General features: G+C 53.3%; 1 long non-coding RNA gene across 1 annotated transcript; it reads right to left on the bottom strand.

The window, feature by feature from the left end:
- Window positions 1-18: 18 nt before the first annotated feature.
- On the bottom strand, window positions 19-304 carry LOC112486747 (uncharacterized). The gene is made up of 2 exons (XR_003049212.1): window positions 199-304; window positions 19-105 (listed from the first exon to the last, which is right to left on the bottom strand). It is a non-coding gene; the product is annotated as an uncharacterized LOC112486747 (long non-coding RNA).

Here is a 304-nt window from a genome sequence, read left to right as displayed (position 1 = left end):
CCGCCGCCACCGTCTTACCACGGACACGGACTTGACCTCGAACCACTTGAGGATCCCCGGGAAGCGATAGGCCGTGACGTAGGTGGTCCTCTCGATCCACATGGTCTGGAGGGAGCAGAACCAACCAGGTGATTGGTCGAAAAAAAAAACCAAAATATATATATAAATATATATAGTCAAAGTGATGGAAGAACTCACCGCGAACTCGTTGTCCGGGTCTTTCTCCCCTTTCCTGAACGGCCGGGAATACTGGAACTGGTCCACCTCGTTGGTCCTGTAGTAGCTGGACAGGGGGGGGAGAGCG

Source organism: Cynoglossus semilaevis, unplaced genomic scaffold, assembly GCF_000523025.1.
Source record: "Cynoglossus semilaevis isolate Cse_v1.0 unplaced genomic scaffold, Cse_v1.0 scaffold5552, whole genome shotgun sequence".
Taxonomy (NCBI): Eukaryota; Metazoa; Chordata; class Actinopteri; order Pleuronectiformes; family Cynoglossidae; genus Cynoglossus; species Cynoglossus semilaevis.
This window is presented reverse-complemented; position numbering and strand designations above follow the sequence as displayed.